At 43.3% G+C, this 21236-nt stretch overlaps 1 long non-coding RNA gene across 1 annotated transcript; it reads left to right on the forward strand.

The window, feature by feature from the left end:
• Positions 1-13643: 13643 nt before the first annotated feature.
• Positions 13644-21029, forward strand: LOC131274623 (uncharacterized). Its single transcript, XR_009181909.1, has 3 exons — positions 13644-13744; positions 20666-20742; positions 20978-21029. It is a non-coding gene; the product is annotated as an uncharacterized lncRNA (long non-coding RNA).
• The last annotated feature ends 207 nt before the right edge of the window (positions 21030-21236 follow it).

Consider the following 21236-nt stretch of genomic DNA (forward strand, 5'->3'; position numbering starts at 1 on the left):
TATTGTCAGTTGTGTATAGATGCCCAAGGGAAATTTGAGGTGGAGAAGGGAAGCCAGAAGACACAGATCCATAGCGGGTAGGCTTGCTTCAGATGGGATTTGAATCCTCATTTTGGAGGTTAAGATAAGAGCCCCCAATTTAAGTGCCGAATGTGCTGATCTTTATGTTTTGAATTGACCCTTCTGTGACTAAGGCTCCGTAGAAAGCAATCAGAACCATTGAAAGCTGACATTTCTCGAGCCAAGAGCAGTCTCTCCATACTCCCGCTATTGATTTGATTTGCCCAGGATGTTTTCTACTAGAGAGAGAGAGAACTGTGGAAGATGTTTGCATTTATTTTGAAGATCCTGTAACAGAGCTCCCTTCCTTGCTGCACAGGTTGGCATTCTGCATTCTGGAGAGGTCCTCAAACATTTCCTTTGATGACAACCTATTGGTTTTCCCAGAAGAGGCCTTGACCCTCCAACTTTCTCACATCTCCTTCCCCTTGTAAGGTTTTGCTGCCAAGTTCATTGCCCTTACTTATGGGCTTTCTGAAGGCAGGCAGATTTGCCTTTCCTTGGCAGCTCTCTCAGTGCTTGGCATTTCTCCCCTTTCCCTCCCACCCAGAGCATGAAGAGGTCATGGCTATTCCCTCCCATGTCTGAGCTTAGGTGCTGGAAGCCAGAGGGACCCCAGTGAACTTGGGGGTGGTGGAGGAGGCGGCTCACCTGGAAAGGCAAACATTTAGGGCCAGACGGATGTTATGAATGTCCAGGATGGGCAAGGAGCTGAAGATTTGGGAGATTCAGGAACTTAGACTTGGGTCTTAGAATACCTGGCTTCCCAGGTGGAACTTTACAGGGACCAGGGAATCAGGACTATACATTCTATGACGGAAATCATTTGAAATGTTTGCCCAGATCAGATATTTGAAAAAAATCAACAGGTTTTGTAAATACCCCAGGAAAGATTTCTTTACCTACGGAAGAATAACAGGGACCCATGATAGACTTCGGTCTGTAAAAGCTCTGGAGTATGGTAAAAATTGTGGTCTGGATGGAGGGAAACCATAAGTTTTATCAGAATCTGAATGAGCTAAAGGGCACATAAAAGTTGAAAACCATTAGTGGCCTGCACTGGCAGCCGCCCTACCCAGGCCCCTAGCACCTGCGAGACATCCAGGAAACCAGAAGGAGCTCCTCATCAGAAAAATATCGGTGCTGAGAAAATTGCCGAGTCCAGCCCAGTCCCCTTAAAAATCTATCCGCTATGGGAAGCCCTACCTAAGCAAGACAAAAAAGCGTAGAAATCATAAAAGAACATGTTGACAAATATTTATTATATAAAATAAACAGTTTTACAAACAAAATTAAAAGCAAATGATAGGCTAGTAAAATATTTATAATCTATGTAATAAAAGTAAATATCCATAATATATAAAAAATTTCCATAGATAAGAAAAAATGCAAAGAAAAAAGTTTGAAATTTTGGGAGAAAGCCCAACGAGTTAATTTACAGACAAGGATATTCAGACAGCTAAGAAGCCCCACAAACCTCTCTAGTGATCAGATATATACAAATTAAAACAGAGAAACATATTTTCTACCAATTAGATTGAGAAAAATTAAGATGACTGATAACGGCTGATGTCTAGTCATAAGCTGTTAGTGGGAATAGAAACTAATGTAATCTTTTTAGAGAGAAATTTGACAGTTACTAATTAAATTAAATATACACATGATTTTTGATGCAGAAATTTTACTTACTGGAATTTATTCACCAAAAAATCACTCAAATGTGTACAATGTTTACTGAATCAAAATAATACTAAAAAACTGAAAACAACATAAACGTTGATTAATAGTAAAACGATTAATAATATATTACAATTGGCCTATCCTGTGGAATATTATGCAGCCATTTAAAATATTATCTATATGTTGATATGGAAGAAGATTCATGATATATTTTTTAGTTAAAAATTTATGCATATTATGATCCTATTTTTATCTTTATTATAAACTTTAGAACAATGTGTATATATATGTGTGTGTGTCCCTGGACACCCATGAACCCATGAAGATGTCGAGCATCTTTTTAAGTACTTTTTGGCCATTTGAGTATCTTCTTTAAAGAAATATCTATTCAAGTCTTTTGCCCAATTTTTGATTGGGTTGTTTGTCTATGTTGTTGTTGAATTGTAGGATTTCTTTACATATTCTGGAAATTAAACTCTTATCAGATATGTGGTTTCCAAATATTTTCTCCTATTCTGTAGCTTGTCTTTTTACTTTCTTGATGAAATCCTTCTATGCAAAAAGATTTTAAATTTTGATAAGGTTCCATTTATCTATTTTTTCTTTTGATGCTCATGTTTTGAGTTAAGGTCTAAGAAACCATTTCCTAACACAAGATCCTAAAGATCTTTCCCTATATTTTCTTCTAAGAGTTTTGTAGCCCGGATTCTTACATGGAAGTCTTTGATCAATTTGAGTTAATTTTTGTACCTGATGTGAGATAGGAGACCTCTTCATTGTTTTGCACCTGGATATCCAGTTCTCCCAGCTCCATTTGTGGAAGAGACTACTCTTTCTTAATAGAGTGGACTTGACACCCTTGTAAAATATCAGCTGGTCCTAGAGGTGAGGGGCTATTTCTGAATTCAGTGAATATATTCCATTTGTCTATATATCTATATCTATCCTCATGCCAGTACCATGCTGTTTTGGCCCCTGTAGTTTTGTAATAAGTTTTAAAGTCAGGAAGTGTGAGTCCTCCAAGTTTGTTCTTGTCTTTCAAGATGGTTTGGCTGTGCAGGGCCCCTTGCCCTTCCAAACAAATTTGATGACTGGCTTTTCCATTTCTGCAAAGAAGGCTGCTGAAATTTTTATTAGGATTGCATTGAATCTGTAAATTACTTGGGTAGAAGTGACATCTGGACAATATTTTATCTTTCAGTCCATAATCATTGAAATTTCTCCCATTTATTTAGGTCTTCTTTGATTTCTTTTTAGCAATGTCTCATAGTTTTATGCGTATATGTTCTTTACTTCTGTGGTTAAATTTATTCTTAGATACTTGATTCTAAGAGTTGTGATAGTAAATTGATTTTTTTTCTTAATTTTCTCCTCAATTTGTTCATTAAGAGTGTATCAAAACATTATTGATTTTTGCATGTTTGTCTTGTACCCTGCCACTTTGCTGAATTCATTTACTAGCTCTTGTAGTTTTGTTGTAAAATTGGGGGGACATTTTATTTGTAGGCTATGTCATCTGCAAATTGTGAAAATTTTATTTCTTCCTTTCCAATTTGGATGCCTTTTAATTTCTTTTCCTTGCTTAATTGCTCTGGTTAGAACTTCTAGTACAATGTTGAATAACAGTAGTGACAGTGGACATGCTTGCCTTGTTCCAAATCTTAGGGGAAAAGCTTTCAGTCTTTCACCATTGAGTATGAAATTAACTGTAGGTTTTTTTCATCTATGCCTTTTATCATATTGAGTATGTTTCCTTCTATTCCTAGTTTTCTAACTGTTTTTGTCAAGACATGTTTTGGATTTTGCCAAATGCCTTTTCTGTATCAATTGAGATGATCATGTGTTTTTTTTCCCTTTGTTCTGTTAATGTGATATATTGCATGAATTGATTTTCTTATGGTGAATCATCCTTGCCTACCTGGGATACATCACTGAACAATCATTTTTAAGATCAACTCTTCTGTTGATTTTTTTAAAACCCTCATGTGCTATATTTTAATTAGAAAAAAAAAAATCTCTCCTTGGAAGTCCGTGCCAACCCAGTAAAACATGCTTGGCAATGCTTCCAAGGGATAACCCATTGATGGATGACTGGTTCTCATGGAGTTATCTCAAGAACTGCCCATTTTATCTACTTTTGCATGGCATGTTTCCTTGGCTTCTGCACTGCTAACCTTTGCACAGTTTCCAGCCTTCTTTCCCCTAATACTTCCACCTAACGCCCCTTTATCTCCATTTCCTGGTTTCTTACTTTGCCTCTCCCACCTGGTCCAGCATTTCAATGGAGTGGTCATTGACTACTGACCTGCTGTTTGGCCCAGCTCTCACCATATATGACCCAACTTTATGGGCAGTTATCTAGCAAATATGGTCAATGAAGCACAGAGATAGAGCAAAAATCCAGGGTGGTGAGACCCAGAATGGGATGGAGTTGGGGTCAGAAATCAGGCAAATTGTCAGGAGTTTAGAAACAAGGGAAACCAATCATCATGGTGAACTCTTCTGAAGCCAGTCCCATAAGGAGAAACAAGGGCATATGTGGACACTGGCAGTTGAGATAAGCAGGCTGTTGGACACAATAAAGGCCAAAGCAAGGTTGGGGCCAAAAGAGTGGGCTGATGGCCAGAAACCAACCCACCCATAGAAGATGCAGAGCAGGTAAAAAGTAATAGTGAGCTTGACCTCAAAAGGCAGGACTTTGAATCCTGGTTCTGCTGATTGCTAGGGGTACAGCCTTGGGCACTTAAACCTGTTAAGCTCCAATTTCTTCATCTGTAAAACTAGAGATAGTAATACCTACCCTAATGGGGTCCACCTAATAGGCTTTTATGAAGCCCCATGCCCCATACTTCCCACTCCACTCTCCCAGTCAGGCCTAGAAGATACAAGAGCAGCAGGTGGGAGAACAATTGAGAGGTTCTTTATGAAGTACACCTTGATCCAGACACAGAAGCTTCTTCTTTTTTTTTAAAAGATTTATTTATTTATTTTCCCCCCTTCCCCTCCTCCTGCTCTGCTGTTTTTGCTGTCTGTGTTGTCTTCTCGTCTCATTTTCTCTCCTCCAGGATTCACTGGGATTTGATTCTGGAGACCTCAGATGGGGAGAGAGGTTCCCAGTCAATTGCGTCACCTCAGTTCCTGGTTTTTGCTGTACTTCACCTTGACTCTCTCCTTGTCCCTCTTTTTGATGCATCATCATCATATTGCATGACTCACTTGCGGGGAGCACTGGCTCACCACACGAGCAATGGCTTACCATGCAGGCATTTGTGCAGCACTGACTTCCCATGCAGGCATGCTTTCTCTTCTTTTTCTCCAGGAGGTCCCAGGGATTGAACCCAGGTCTTCCCATATGGTAGGCAGAAGCTCTATCACTTGAGCCACATTTGCTTCCCACAGAAGCTTCTTTTTTTTTTTTTTTTCAGTTTTTTAATTACCTTTTTTTACAGCTAATAGATCACACAAAATCCCACAAAAGCTTCTTATGTGTCTCTGCTCTTGCCCTTCCAAGGCTCTTTGGGCAGAAGTCTATATATGGTGGCATCTGGCCAGAGACGGTCTAAATTCTTTCTCTTTATTTCTCTCTATGTTGCGATTCTGGACGCCACAGACTCAAATTTCTAGCTCCCCCAATATCTTCCTGCTCCACATACATACAGATTTTCCTCTCATCCCTGTCTGGGGCTGGTAAGTTAAGAACAAAATGCATGTGTGTCCAAAATCTCACACCAAGACATGAACTTCCAAAGCTACTTCTATACAACCCCCTCTCATTCACCAATTCCTCAGAAATTTCAAACAATTTCCATTATTGGTAGACACGGTGTTCCCTTGTTGCATGCTACTTTCATACAACTGAAATTTGTAGACAAGAAAAATACAACTGTTATGCAGCACTAACTGGGCTTTTATGTAGCTTTATAGACAGGAGACTGGCTGTGGAATGCCACACATCTCCTTATCACGGCTTGCTTGCTGGGACCTCTATTCATTTTATGAATTGTGTATCTCTGAATTTTCCAGAATGTAGTTGAGAGTCGTGTTGCTTGCTTTCAGAATTATGCATAAAAAATCTTTTGTTTTTCTTGAGCAAGAAATCATAGGCACTGCAGAATCCTTTTGACACAGGCAGAGCCATGGGGTTGGTTTTCAACGAAAACCAGAGGGAATGAACTGCCATTGACTACGTTAACTATCCCGCCCGAAAGGAATGGGGAGCTCCCTGCTCCCATCCAGGTGTGAGGACATTGGAGGCAGCAAGCCTTTTAAAAACCCACCGTGGACCCCAGTTCCTCTAGCTGTGTGGCTCCATTATGTATTGGCTAAGGGAGTTGGAATCATTAGTTGCTTTTTTTTTTTTTTTAATTAAAACCATTAAGCCAATGTAGTGGGCGCAAGAGGACCAGAATTAGCAGCCTGGGATAACCAGATGTCTGCCACTACCATAGTCCAGGAGGAAGTGAAGCTATGTAAGCACTCTGAGGCTAGCTAGCCTTTGGTGAAAGAGCAAAAGAAGATACTTTCCCAGCAGTGGGAAGAAGGGCAAAGTCCGGGAGGTACAAAGGACTCTTTGTCTTGGAGATATTCCTCGGCCTCCCTACTAAGGGAGGAATTTGGTTGATTGTCCAGCCATTTGAGGAGGGACCTGGGAGTCTCTCACTGCTCCATGCTGCTTTCCAGCCTCAGTTTCCTTATCAGAGGATGCCGAGACTAAGTTGTCTCCAAGTTCATCAGGCAACCACTATAACTGCAAATTCATCCTGTGGGTAAGTGATTTTGCTCATTTCCTCTCTAAAGGTATTCAGGATAAAATGAGATGGTGGAGGAGCGCTGGAAGAGGAGGAAGAGGGGGAGAAAAGAAGGCTGCGAGGATGGCAAAGCTTCACTGATTCTCAAGGAAAGGCCTCCCAACCTTTGCTTGGGTAACATCCAGCTTCCACCCACTTGGGGGCTTAATGCTTCTGCTCCATTACTAGGCCCTGGGAGGCTGGCATCTTCCCTGCATGTCTCCAGCAGTCCCTTCTCTCCCCACCACATGCCCCAAAGTTCAGCCGTGGAACTGCAGTGTAAAACAACATTAGCAGAATGCAATGCAAGCCCAGCCTCGTAGCTTTGCCTCATTAACCTGTAGATCAGGCTTTCAGAGTCCTTCCTGGGCTGACTTCTTGCTTTATCCATCCTCTGATTTGGCTTAGTCTAAGTCACAACCCTTTTGTTCAAAGGACCTTTCTGTCAAGACAGCAGATCTGGGAAGTGGACTTGGCCCGGTGGATAAGGCATCCATCTACCACATGGGAGGTCCGCGATTCACACCCCGGACCTCCTTGACCTGTGTGGAGCTGGCCCACATGCAGAGCTGATGCGCACAAGGAGTGCCATGCTATGCAGGGGTGTCCCTGCGTAGGGGAGCCCCACGTGTAAAGAGTGCGCTCCGTAAGGAGAGTCGCCCAGCGCGAAAGAAAGTGCAGCCTGCCCAGGAGTGGTGCCACACACATGGAGAGCTGACACAACAAGATGACGCAACAAAAAGAAACACAGATTCCCATGCTGCTGACAACAACAGAAGCAGACAAAGAAGAACATGCAGCAAATGGACACAGAGAACAGACAACTGGGGCGGGGGGTGGGGAGGAAGGGGAGAGAGAGAAAAAAAAAGACAGCAGATCTTCCTCTTGTACCTCTTCTGATCTTCTACTTAGTGGTTCTTTGGAGTGTTGTTCAGAGCATGTCCCCAAATAAGGCTCCAACATTCTTGGCACAGGAAGCAAACCCAGACTCTGCTGTCCATTACCCAGCCCCGTGTCACCCTATGTGGTCCACAGCTGCAATAAAACAATAAAGTACTTCCTTCCCTTAGTAGATACCTGTCCCCATCTTAGAATTCCAATGATCTGTTCTTATCCAAAGAGCCTTCAGGAATGGACTATCCTGTGGCCTCAATATCAACAGTAGCATACACACAGTCAGTCTATCAGTTATTCTTTCTGAAAAAAAACCTTAAAAATCAAATGATGCAAAGAGGTGTAAAATTGAAAGTAAAATTCTTTCTTCTCCATCCTCCCAACCTACCTCCAGAGCCATTAAGCCTTCTAGCTGATATTCAGTCTTGTCATGGGCCTTACCATAACTCTGAATAATATGCTTATTTCTCTACTTCTTGATTCATCAGCTTCCAGCAGCATCTATCACTCACCACCTAGGGAATTCTTAAGTCACAAAACATTTGGAAAAGTTGGAGATGTTGCCACATCTCTACTTGCAGGTAAACCTTTTGCCTTACAGCCCCTTCCTCCCTCATAGTGCCATCTATAGGATGCACTGTGTCTTCTGAGCCAAATGGAATTTCCTGCAAGTGAGGATTCACCGTAAGATTGGGCCTTTGTGGAACTGGCAAGTGCAGGCAAGGATCCCAAACAGAGTCTCACCTCTGCAGCCATTCAGGAAATGCGCTGGAGGAGAATAAGGAACAGAAGGCAGGGTGAAGCTGGGATTCCTCTGCAATTTTGCATTCTTCAGTTGTCTCTCCTGCTCAGATAACATGGATGTAGCTGGGAGCAGGTGGTCAAGGGCTTTAAGTAAAAGGCAGAACAAACTCTATTTCCGCTTTCCCTGCCCACTCCCTGTGCTTGAGGGGTGTAGGCTGCTGAGAGAATGGGCTGCTTTCCCAGCCCTGCCTGATCACAGACCAGCCAAGGGCAATGATGGGTCACAGGTGCTTCGCGGGCCTCGGGGACCTGGAGGTGATGTGAGACCAGGGGACCACCTAGTGCAAACACATCTGGCCTGAGTCTCCCAGTCACCCTCTCATCTGCTGCTATGGCTTTCTGTGTTCAGGTTCCATGGCCCCAGTCATGTCCACTGCCCCTTGTCCTCGTTTCCCAGCTGGTATAGCCCTCCAGCCACCCTCACCCCAGGCAGTTTCTAAATGGAGGGCTCTCCATTCAGAACAGTGCTGTCCAATAGGGTAGCCACTAGCCACGTGTGGCTTCTTAAATTTAAATTCATTAAAATTAAATATAATTTAAAATGCTCATTTGTAACTAGGAGTACCATTTTGGACTATGTAGATCTGAAACAACTCCATCATCCCAGAAAATTCTCATTTTAGACTTTCCACAATGACTCATCTTCTTCTAACTCCAGACTTTTCATCTCCCACTTGCCTTTATAATGCACGATAAAAGTATTTTGTTGTTGTTTAAACCTCTTCTCTAGATGAGACTCCCTACCCATCTCTACATAAGGAAAACCCAATAAAGGTATTCCCTATGCAGAAAGGTTGTCTCCCCATAGCTGGTCAGAATTGTACCTCTCTGCTTGAATGCTAAAGCCCTGGAGTGACATCTCTTTTGGGAGAAATCACAGAGAACAGGCTAGACCACAGAGGGCCAGGAGGCCAGTGGTTAAAGACCAGTCTATGGGTTGGACTTGGGTGAGCAGCCCGAGAGGGCTGTACAGAGTCTGTGCAGAGTTTGCTCATCATAGCTGGGCTGCTCAGAACCAGGTACTTGGGCGAAGCCTGAAGGACCACATCTGAAGATTTGCAGACTGTGAGGGACAAAAACAAACAGAAAGGTCAATGAGTCCAACTCCTGTATTTGAAGTAGAAAACCCTCAAGTTCTTTTGAAAAAAAAAAAAAACAGAAACAAAAAGCCTATGCTGATAACGATCAAAGGTCTAAAATCTGCATAATGCCAGCATGTGGGCAAACAGATTGTCCCTGGAATGCAGGCATAAGTAAACTGAAGAAAGAGGAAAAATAAAAGCCTCCTAATGAACTAGGAACTTACCAGAAAAAAAATCTGCTCTGGAAAGAAATTCTTTTAAATTTAAATCCCATTTTCCTTTTGACTTCCAATATGAAATTGGAAAGTTACCTTAACAATGCAGCAACAATTAAAATGGGGGAAAAATCCAATAACTTTTAAAAATTCAATACTGATAGCAATACTAATTTTGAAAACAATGAGTCATTTGCCTTAAACTAAAAGCAGCGATGGGCACCTAGTCAAAGATCAATAAGTAACTGCTGATTGATTAAAATAAATCACGAAATAAAAATACAAATTAGGAATCCGTGCCTTTGCTAACCATTCTCTCCTCAGATAATGAGTTATTTATTTCGCCGGTGAGGGCTTGCTCCTTAGGGGTTGTACGTACAAAGCAGTGCTTGTTGAGGCTGGGCATGTGCTCATCAGTGTAAGAGATTAGTTTTGTATCGTAGGTGGTGGAAGCTACAGAGACAAGCGTGCAGGCACAAAACTTCAATTCTTTTCATCTTATAATGGGTATAACGATACATCTGCCCCTTAAATGAGGAATTCTAATTTTGGCGTTTCAATAAGTGAAGGAGAGCAGCACCGCGCTTAGTACACTTGGGCACGTTGTGTGTTTGAGTAGCAAAGAAGGCAAGAGGCACTGCTGGTTCGGAATCTCAAGCCAGACTGGTCAGTAAGGCAGAGCTGTGAATCTCTGTCCTGAAAAAGCTTGCATATGAAAATCATGTTGCCCATCATCCCAACTATTGTAGTGGGCATTTGTTGTTTGTGCTTCCCAGTATCCTTTTCCCCTTCTCATGACAGCAACCCCACAGTTTGCTTTGGAGTGGGAGAGAGTTCTGTGGTAGGGGGCAGTCCTAGCGCAGCCTCCTGCCTTTTCCTGGCACCCACAAATACACCCAGGTGTGTGGGGCTAGCAGGATGAAACACAATCCCCTAGTAGATCAGGGGACTGCAGGGACGTGCCTTTCCCTGTTGTCCCAAGCATGTGTACATATTCGCTGGAGACAGTCTGATTCTGGTGCAGTATCTGTGGAGTATCTGTCCCCAGCAGAGAGGAAGCGGGGTTCAAGAAAGGGGGCGCTGCATGTAGAACATCCCCCTGCCTTGGCCAGGAATTGAGGCCCGCTGGTAATGGGAGCCAACACCATTGGTAAAGCTGACCTATCGCTCTCTTCTCTGTGTGAATAAAGCGTCCTTCCTTAAGAGCCTGTGCAAGCCATGCTTTGGTGTCCCCAACGCCTGTGTCAGAGTAGGTTGTCATCTCTTCATATGTCTCTCCTTCCCTCCCACCTCTAGTATCAGTTAAAGATGCTAAAATGTAATGGCTCAAACAAGGTAGTAGTTCATTTCTATCTCACAACGATTCAGGGCCAGTAGACAGGCTCTATGCTTGTCAGCCAGGGACCTAGGCTGGTGGGAAAAAACCCCGCCATTCCCAACACATGGCTTCCGAGTTTGCCCCAGTCTTTGCCGTTTCCACTCAGCAGGAAGGAGAGAGGGCACGAAGGAGGGCCCGTTGTGCCTTTAGGCCAGCTGTGAAGTGGCCTTACACCACTCTCACTCCTATTCTACTGGTGGGATCTTAGGCTCAGGGTCTCACTCAGCTGCAAGGGTAGCTGGGCCATGGAGTCTCTAGCCAAGCCCTATGTGGTCCAGCAGGTGGGCACGTAATGCAAGCTACAGTAAATTATGGACATTCTGCCTTGACATTTAAATCTTGGGCAAACAGACTGAAAATAGTTGGAGCCACTTCCTCCCAGGAACAGCATCCCAAAGAGATCCTCCGGTGAGTTCTGTGGCCTCCAGTCCTGGGACTGCCTTGTTTCCTGCCGGGGTTTCTCCCTTCCCTGCAGCATTGCTGGCAGGACCTCCTCTGCTTAAACGAGCTAGAGGTGGCGCATGGCACTTGGTATGAAGTAACAGAGACGTGATAACTGATACAGCTACCTCTTAGTAACGGCCCATGTGAGCCCAATACAAATACTTCCCGTGCATCTACTCGGTGCCAGGTGGTGTGCTAAGCAATGGTGATACACCGGGATTAAGGCCCTGCTCTCACGCAGCTCTTCTCCATAGCCTTTTCCCATTTCCAGCCAGTAAAGCTCCTCCCTCTCTGGGCTCTCTCCTCTCAGTTTCTTTGGTGTGGGCCTGAAACTCCAGGATGAGCCCAGCAAACTTCCCCCAAGCACCGGTGCACAGTAAAGAGATGGCCAACACCACTTCAGCTTTCCTTGGGCCCTCTTGCTTTTATCTTGCCTTGTTTTTAGGTGTGCAATATGCAAATTATTTATCAGTGCCTCTTGCAAGGGGTTTATGACCAGGTAGTGATTTGACTCTTCCACTGAGACAAACGCCACCAGCTAGAGACATAATTTTTTGTGACAACGTGGAATTTGCATATTAACAGGCTTGGGTGTACTGCTTTGCCGGGAACCCAAATGAGAATTCCACCCTCCCCAGGCTTTTATTATAGGCATCCACTACCAACAAGTGCGTTCAAAAACAGATGCCTTTGTTAGAGTCTCCCCTTTACCTCCTTGTCATGCAAATCGCCCAAATCAAGGAGTCTAAAACATGCTGGAGAGGTGACTGGAGAGCATCTTAAATGAGTAACCAGTCCATGTTCAGGGCATTCCTTGATTAATTGGGAGTAATAGCAAAATAAAGCAGGCTCAAACCAATAGGGACTTGCTGACACCAAATTAGCTTTGAATACCCGCCAGGAGTGTGAGAAACTCCCTCTTGCTACTTCTGTCAGTGCTCTGTGGTTGTCTTTTCTTCTTCTTCCTCCCTCCCCCCTCCCCCGACTTTTCCTTGAGGAGTGGAGGTGGGAGGGAAGAGGAGGTGGGGATTGGAAGGAGTTGCCAGTCAGAAATATGCAAGCTAATTAGAGGAGTGCCGGGGCAAGGACGCTGCGCAGGCTTCGGGCTGCGGTGGAGCTGGGTGGACTCATGCACTTAATAATAGCAGCCTAACAGGTTTCAACCCTAAAGATATGTGATGGAAAGATGGCATGAATAATTCAGCAAGCACGAGGTCCTGAACCCACGTTTGCTCTCATAAAGAGGACAGCCATGTGCCTCCGGTGCAAAGTTTCTGATAGCAGAGTTTAATCTCACTCTTTCAGGGCTTTGTTACTAAGTGCTGTGTAGGTGTGAAAGCCTTATTACCATGTAATTTTGTTGGGAGCAGACTTCCAAGTACCTGCTTTACTTTATATTCACATACACAAAAAAGATCAAAATCTATTTTATTTCCTAACAATAGCCAATTTTGCTCTAATTATTGTAAAATACCGAATTTTAAGGCACGTCGCCCAAGTGACTCCCCACGTTGCTCCCCTCCATACCTGAAGATCTTCTTATTTATTGCCTTTCCCATAATGAACTTTGAGATAAACAACGGGAAAAGTAATTTGTTTTTTGACAATGCCGAACCTTTGAATAGAGAAAATCACACAGTTGAACACAGAGCGCAGTCCTGTGTGGTAAGTGGTATCCATGGTAACCAATAGATTTTATGCTAAGTCTGGCCTTTAAAAACATTTCACGTTTACCACTGAGAAAAAGATGGCCTTGATTTAAAAATGATACAACAAGTACCTCAAATGGGCATGCTTTCTGCTCCGGGCTGCAAACACAATTAAGAGGCATCTCCTCTGTACCGAGGCATCTCCTCTGTACCGAGTCACCTCAATAGTATCTGTGTCATCCTTGACGTACATCACGGCCAGCTAGAAAAAAGGAAAAGGTTGGACATTTTGTATTCTGCTGCAGGGCCTAAAGCAGTTTGTTTTCCACTTGTTCTCCTTGTATTTAACACCGGGAGTAAAAAATAGGGAGTAAAAATAGCATGTTGGCCTCTTATCTTAGTCTGTGATCATGGTGACAGTGAAAATATTATGGCCTGCTTATCTCGGGAGCAGCTCCAATAGCATGTGCTTATTATAACTTAAAATAATGGAAGGAGAAATACCTACCATACCAGCCTCAGACTCAGCACCCTAAATTAGTTTTGGTTCACATTTAGAAAGTTGGGTACCAAAAATGGAATGCAGTTGCAGCAAAGAAAGGATGTCACCTTAATGATATAGTTGAATAAAATGGAAAAGAACAAGCCCCCTTCTCCTTTAAAAAGGACAAAAAGAGAAACATTTGATCAATGATCCGTCAGAGGAAGGAAAGGAATGTTTCAGGGAGGAGTTTGCTTTTCGGAACTATTTGTAAGTTCTTTGAGGTTTTCCTTTCCAGGGTGGCATTTCTATTTCAAGCTCTTTTGCGAGGTGGGGTGGGGATGGGCGCTGTTCTTTATTTCCTCAATACGGGGTTCTCTTGGCCAGACCTGAAGTAGTTCAGTGTACCACAAATCAGGTCGGAAGGAAGGTGGAGAAAGTCCTGGTTGGTTTCCTCTGAGATATTTTCAGCTGGAGCGTTTTTGCAATTAACTGGGGTGGGGTGGGATGTTCTTTTAGGGAAAGAACAGTTTCTTGAAAGGTATGGTAATCAGTGCATTCAGAAAGGAACCTAGACTGGAGAAATCATTGCGGTTCTTTTTAATTTTTATTGTTTTTGGAGGGGGGTCTGCTTCGTAAATACACCTACCTCCTCTGACTCACCCCACCCCATTTGCCAGTAGCAAAGGGGACAGCTTTTTGTCTCCTCAGTAGTTGGCTTTGATGAATCCAGGATATTTTCTGATTCACATTTTATAGAGAAAAAAAAAGACACTTTCTTCATACCCCTCAAACACCTGAGAAGTGAGGTAGACCCGAGAGAGTGATGGCGCTAGAAAGAAGTGTACCTGGGGGACTGGGCTTAGTTCGCTATATCCATAAGCTTTGCTTGACAAGTGGGGGTGCGGGGGGCCTGGGGCTTAGGACCACACATCAGCCACCTGCCCCAAGGCCCACGCCATTCATCTTTCTGAGATAATTCTCTTCCTTCAGCCCACGGAGAGCTGTGGGCTATCTTTGGCCGGGGAAAGAATGTTGACTGTTTCACACACTGAAACATAAATCACTCTCTCTAGGCCTTGTTAACTTTTACTTATAAACTCTTTTAATGTAGAACTGTCAGGACCCTGTGAAAATAATGGGTAGTGACAGGTTTAGGATTAAAATCGTCTCAGGTAGTTAGGATGGTGAGTTAGGTTATAAATTGCTTTTAAAGAGCTGAGGCATGGACTATGCGCTTCATCTGCTTACTCCAAATGGACACCAATGAGGCAGCCGGGACAAGTATATGCTAGTAATTCATCTTAATTATTTGTCAGCAAAACCATCTTAATAAGAGATGTCGTTCATTTTGATTAAAATGAGCCTTGGTCATCTCTGAAGGGTCTTGTCTGAAAGGCACCATTGAAAGGGAGACGTTGACTCTTCTGGGGCCTGGAATTTTATGTCTCACGCAAGGAGTACTGAATCAGAAAAATGTTATCAACTGATGTAAAGATGGAGCTCAAGCGGCCAATTATAGATGCATCCATAATTCTCTTAGATGACTCTATTTGCTTCATTGTCAGGGCATCAGCGGGCTCATGATTTCTCTCAAAACTTATCACAGCTCAGGGCTCGCTGGACAAGAACGGCTGTTTACTCACAGAGAAGCAGAGCTCTGAGCAAGGGCGGGCTCCACGTTACACCCGTAGGGAGGTGACGCCACAGCATCCAGCTCCTGTAAGTCCGGCTGTTCAACGGGACAGCAAAGCAGACATCTCCGGTCACAGGGCAGCCAACACTTTTCTTAGGGGACTAAGACAAGTGGATGTCCCTCAGGTTAAGAAATGTGAATGGGAATGAAGAAGAATGGGAATGGGAAGAGAGAGGGGCAGACCCGCATCTGTAGAAGCCAGGAGTTCAATGGTCCTGTCACTCCTCATGTGAGCTCCAAAGGGCTTGGGGACACACAGGAGCAAGACGGTCACACGGAAGAACAGAGATCGAGCATTCATTCCTTTATGCCACCAAAAGTTATTGTACACCTACTGTGCCCAGCTCTATCGGTGAACAAAACAAACACAAATCAATCTCCTCATGGAATTTACTACATTCTGTTGGGGTCAGGGGCTCCACATCAACCTCATCCATTAAATGAAACCAGAAGTACATAAGTGATTTGTTCTTTGAGACCAAAGCTGCCTGGGACCAAGAGTGGGCCTCAGCCTGGCCTCAGGCAGCTGGAAAAATACTTGCCAGGAAATGAGCTAGAGGAGTGGGCTGCCCCAGAGTGACACATCCTCTGATGCTTCTGGGTGGAGACGCCTTCCTGTCTCTTGGAGATGCTCTAGGATTCAACAACAATTCACTAAAATATTTCTGACTTTTAAATATGTAACTATAGATACAGACAAACTGTTACAGTGCTTCAGAGAACCATCTGCTAGACTTTAATTTGCTTCTTAGGACTGAAAGGATAGCACAAATCACACAATAACACATGCAGCAACATGCTTTCCTCCATATTTGCAGGTTTTTAAAAATCACATGTAGTGGCATAAATTGACTTCACCATTCTTTTCTTGGAGAATTCATCTCCCAGGACTTCTCATTGATGGACATAAACGAAATGAAACTGCCCTAATATGGTGCACAATTTTACAATTATGATAGATTGTACACAAATACAAATACTTTGAAATATTTTCCCATAGGCATGTTTAACAGTTTTTTTTTCCATTCTTAAATATATAACACTATTGCCATGTAATTCCAAAGAGTCATTACCAGATTCCAAGACTCAAAACTGAGGGATCTACAGTGAACATCTAAGGTCCCAGAGTCTGGTTAGACACGAAAGAAAAGCCTTCCAGCTCACTATAATGCATGCACGCACTTAAGGTTGTACTTCTAACAATAAAATCTTCATTTAACAAACACTTGTTGAGCACGTATATTGTGCCAAGTCCAGTTCCTCTCCAGGAGGTCCCAACATGATGGAGGAGTAAACACAGAAATAAACACAAGAACACAGAATATGATATGTGCTTTAGTCTCCTGGCTGCTGAAACAGATATCATGCAGTGGGTTGGCTTAAACATGAATTTACTTTCTTATGGTTTTGAGGCTAGGAGACATCAGGAAGGTGATGCTTTCTCCCTGAAGACTTTGACCATCCTTAGTTCTTGGCTTTTCTGCCACAAGGCAATGCATATGGCGGCCTTCTTGGCTCCCATGGGTTCCATTGACTTTTGGCTTTTTCCTGTGGCTTTCTCTCTCACCTGTGACCTTCGCTATGAGGACTTCAGTATTAGGATTAAGGCCTGAGTCAGTCGGGCCACACCCTAACTGAACTAACCTCACCCAATGGTCCTAATACAATGAGTTTGCATCCCCAGGAATGGATTAAGATTAAGAACATGTTTTTCTGGGGTTCATAGATCCAAGCCACCACAAAGTGTTACAAAGAAGTGCATTTCAAGGGACCGTTGTTGTACAAAGGAAGAAATCCTTACCTCCGCCTGGCATGTGCATCCCAGAGAAAGGGGCATTTGTGCTCCTTGAGGAATTCTCAGCAACTACAAACTGTGTGTGTAAAAGTCAGAGGGGTTAGAAAAGGCATGGAACACTCAGGCAAATGCAAGCCCATTGGCAAAGCAGGAACCCCAAATTCAAATGAGAATGATGAAAGATGAGGCTGGGAAGCAGACTTGGCCCAATGGATAGGGCATCTGCCTACCACATGGGAGGTCCATGGTTCAAAACCCCGGGCCTCCTTCCTCCTTGACCTGTGTGGACCTGGCCCATGCTCAGTGCTGATGCATGCAAGGAGTGCCCTGCCACGCAGGGGTGTCCCCAGCGTAGGGGAGCCCCATGTGCAAGGAGTGTGCCCCGTAAGGAGAGCCGCCCAGCACGAAAGAAAGTGCAGCCTGCCCAGGAATGGTGCCGCACACACAGAGAGCTGACACACAAGATGATGCAACAAAAAGAAACACAGATTCCGGGTGCTGTGGATAAGGATAGAAGTGGTCACAGAGGATCACACAGCAAATGAACACAGAGAGCAGACAACTGGGGGGTGTGAAAGAGTGGAGAGAAATAAATTTTTTAAAAAATCTTGGGAAAAAAAAAAAGAAAGATGAGTCTGGAAATACTGTCCAAGGCCAGATTATGGTGTGTTTTTTCAACCATACTAGGAGATTTGTACTTGATCTTCAAGATAACAGGAAATTTTTGAAAGGGGATTACTTTCTGCTGATTCATCCACACTTGCTCATGCCGTTTTCTTGAAATAAATGGAATTCCAAGATAGTGTACTCTGTGCTCATGAAACAGAGGAAGCCAATAGATCCACCAGAGGGTCAAGTTTTAACCCCTGCTCCATGGATCCATGCCCTTAACAACTAGCTTCGAGTTGGAAAAAAATCAGGTTAAAGGAAGCTGATAGAGATTTGTCCCAAGTTAGAAGTTTGACATTCCAAGTTCTGGGAAGGGTAGGTCAGTATCTTTTTGATCTCAAAGAACTAAGGTTTCTGCATCTCAGGCTCATTGACCCCAACTATATTTCTTAGATAAGTCCCTAATTATGTAGTATGAGACCTACAAGATAAAAGTGAGAAGTGGGGAAAAGGTTAAAATTCAACTAATATGCTCTATTTTTTATATTTATTTTTGTCCCTTGGCTTTAAAAAAAAAAGGCATATAAAGAATTATGCTCAGGAAATATTTTTCTTTAGACCTTGCCCAAACTACTTTCAGATAGAATAAGATGGCATTCTGCCTTATTTAACAACCCTGGCAATGAGAAGTAAATGAGTCCATATGATCGAAGAATTTTGAAACCCTTTCTTTAAATGGCATTCGTTTCTTCCATAGTCTGTATGGAATGAAATTTAATAAATCAGACTTGTCTTTCAATGTGGAAAAGATTGGGGTTTGTTGACTGAACCTTTCTCCTTGGACTCTCTCTCACAGTTTTACTTCAAGCATCAATCAGTCAATTGCTCTGAGTGCTTTAAGTTTTCCTTCAAAACTGCCATTTGCCAACTTCTACCATGGAGGTGTTTGAACCTGAGCCAACTAACCTTCTACTGGGGGGAGAGAAGGCTTTGGAGGGTTGAAAAGAGCCCTGTCAGTTCTCCTTATTCTATTCTGGTCTCTGTCAGTGTCTTGATTTGTAGGATGGGACAAAGCACTTAACCTCGGTGTCTCCAAAAGCAAATGATGAATTCTGTCCCATTTACACTGTTTATTAACAGATGGGAGTTGCACATGATTAACTGCTCTGTTCCCTGGTTTCTTTGACCTTAAGATGAACGCCTCGTGAGGGGACTGCTATGCAGAGATGAGTAGCATGCAGAGCCACAGACAAGGTGATCAGCAAAAACTCTATGATGAAAATGGTGATGAATGAAACTCACTTGACTTCTCAGCAAATGCCAAACTCCCTGCAGGATAACACGTGTGGTAGGAGAGCCCTACCCAGTTTGGAGAGCTGGAAGAAGCTTGATGAAGCAACACAAAGTGAAAAAAAAAAAGGCAGGGATTCTCTAACACTGAACATACTTTACCATTTTTCCTAGGAAAGTCACTGATAATAACTAAACTGGTTCCAAACCAAATGGCAGGTCAGATCTTTGATGAATTCCCAGAAATTAAATCAGCTAAGTGCTGTTGACACTTGGCCGCCAAGCCTAATGGGGATTCTTTAACCTGGCAAGGCGCTCATCAATATCTCCGCGGTTAAGGAGAGAAGGAGTGAAGTCATGGAGATTCCAGCCTTTATTTTTTATTTTTTTAATGAATCCTTTTGCCGAGCTGCTCTACAAGTCTTCTGCATAGCAGCAAAGGATACCTCTCTGTCCCCCGTGCCTGATAAGATGAACGACAGTTCTCCTCTGATTTTTTACGTATATCTGAATCCATGTGAAATTACATGGAAAGATTTAGAACTTTCCCTAAACCAGCATTTCCCAAAATATATTCTATTAGAAAATTAGTTCTCCTACATGCTCTTCAAAGTAACATTCTATGATGCAGTATGTTGGGAATACTTCCAAAAAATATTTGCAGAGTGCTGGGGATATAGTGATGAACAAATTATTTACTCTCTGAGCCCTCATGGATAAAAAATGAGATAATGTAAGAAAAAAGGCCAAGGACAGCTCACGGAAGGTCTTGTAGACCATGGTAAGGACTTTTTATTTTATTCTGATTAGAATAGGTACTCATCAGGTTTTCAGCAGCTTTTATCCAGTACCTTGTGGAATATTAGTCTCTGGGAACTCCTGAGTGGAATAAATCTGTAATACTTTATTTAACCTAATGTTTTCCCAACTTATTTGATTTCTAATACCTATTAACATGTTGGGGAAAATATCTTTTAACTTAAGAGAAGAGAAGAATTCCCCCATATTGCCTCTTTAACATTAAAATGCTGTTGCCAGAACAGGGTTCTCATTGCAAAAACATTCCGGTTTTTAACCTTGGTCACTTCTCCCCATTCCTCCTTTTTGTTCACAGTGTTATATTATTATTTGAATATAGTTATTTCTTCCCTTTTATTAGTGAGGATAGGCTAACTGCTGTAATTAATAGACCTAAAAAGTGTGTAGTGGCTCAAATACTATGGAAATGTATTCACTTTTGATGTAGTAACGATACAGGGCAAGTCAATACGTTGAACAGATCTCCCTCCTCCACACGGCGACTCAGGGTTTCCAGCTGATGGAACCTTTGCCATTGTCGACATGTGGTTTCCAAAAGTGCTTTGGGGATCGTCTCCATTCTATCCAGACAGAAGATGAAGAGAGCGTGGAGAAGTATGCCTGCAGGTGGGTGTGAAGGAAGAGCTCCATGGGCCAGGGCTGGAAGGCAGTTGTCCCTTCTGCTCACATTTAGAGGTAGGAATAGTCACATGGTCCCACTTAGCGGCAAGAAGTTTAGGAGAGGCTTTTCCTGGATGAGACTGCACCATGGCAGAGTTACATGGTTTTCATTGGACTGCTTGCCATTTCTGCTACACTCCCGGTACATGGCCAGCTCTCTGAAGGAAAGGCTATATGGTTTTTTTGTTTTGTTTTTTTGAGGTACCAGGGGCTGAAGAATGAACCCAAGACCTCATGAGAAACCAGTACTCAACCACTGAGCCACATTGGCTACCCTGACTTGGTTTTTACATTTGTTTTTGCTTGTTTCCATTTTCCTTAGGAGGCACTGAGAACTGAACCCAGGACCTCCCATGTGGGAAGCCGGCACTGAACCGCTGAGTCACATCAGCTCTCCATGTAGGTTTTTTTTTTTTAAGATTTATTTATTTATTTCCCCCTCTCCCCCATTGTCTCTGTGTCCATTCTCTGTGTGTTCTTCTGTGTCTGCTTGTATTCTCATTAGGTGGCTCTGGGAACCAATCCTGGGACCTTCCAGAGTGGGAGAGAGGCCATCATTCTCTTGTGTCACCTCAGCTCTCTGATCTGCTGCGCCTCTTATTCTCTCTCCTTTGTGTCTCTTTTTGTGCACCAGCTCTCTGCGAGGGCCAGCACTCCTGCGTGGGGCAGTACTCTGAACAGGCCAGCTCGCCACATGGACCAACTTGCCTTCGCCAGGAGGCTCTGGGCATCGAATCCTGGACCTCCTATGTGGTAGACGGGAGCCCAACTGCTTGAGCCGCATCCTCCTCCCATACGTTTTAATGTCTTCATCTTTGTTAGCTTCACAGATATGTCATGGTGCTTGTCTAAAATGGGTGCTCCAATAAATGTTTGCTGAAGTAAGCAGTAGT

This window comes from Dasypus novemcinctus, chromosome 1 (assembly GCF_030445035.2).
Source record: "Dasypus novemcinctus isolate mDasNov1 chromosome 1, mDasNov1.1.hap2, whole genome shotgun sequence".
In the NCBI taxonomy this organism is placed as follows: domain Eukaryota; kingdom Metazoa; phylum Chordata; class Mammalia; order Cingulata; family Dasypodidae; genus Dasypus; species Dasypus novemcinctus.